Source organism: Helobdella robusta (assembly GCF_000326865.2).
Source record: "Helobdella robusta unplaced genomic scaffold HELROscaffold_46, whole genome shotgun sequence".
Classification (NCBI taxonomy): Eukaryota; Metazoa; Annelida; class Clitellata; order Rhynchobdellida; family Glossiphoniidae; genus Helobdella; species Helobdella robusta.
Genome location: NW_008705138.1, coordinates 340644 through 341387, shown reverse-complemented (window position 1 = coordinate 341387; position 744 = coordinate 340644).

Sequence of the window (744 nt, the reverse complement as noted above, 5' to 3'; positions counted from 1 at the left end):
ATAGACCAAAATCAAATCGTCTCTGATTCTGTGGTATTCGAGGGAAAGGAGATTTAGCTCTACCCATCTTGAATTTTAATCCAAATTTTTACAAGACTTTATAATTATGGTAGCTTTTCCCTGAATTTTTTTCAATTCATTAATTAGACCTTGGTTTTAATAAAAAGTTATTTTGATAATTTTTTAATTACGTACAACTACAAGGAAGTTGATAAGCGGATACTTATATGTTTTCCGTATAATTCCGATATTTTATTAGTTTTACAAATATTGTAATTGTTCGTTACTATCTTAGAGTTTTATATCATTTTTATTCAAATGAGCATTCCAGTCAGGAGGCGTTTTAATGTTGTAGTCTTCTAGAAAGATATTTTTAAAACTATTTTTGAGTGAAAGTTACTAGTTTCATAATGAAATATGAAAGAAATTTTGATCTAAATTGACACAACAGTAAAATTTGGTGAATTTTGAAAAATTGATTCAAGTGTGATTATGTTTAATAAACTAATCTAGGTTTAATGAAGGGACAAACTCCCCCTAACATTGAGTTTGAGTTGCATTAAAGGGTGCTATATAAATTTTCTAATAATAATAATAATACTAATAATAACAGACCACGAAAGAAGAAAATATTGAAGACTCTGCGTAAAATATGGTAATAAACTTGACGGAAATTAGTCGAGAAACTGATCACTAACTTAAGAAATGTAAAAAAGTCATTAACTTGAAAATCACTTTTCCGTC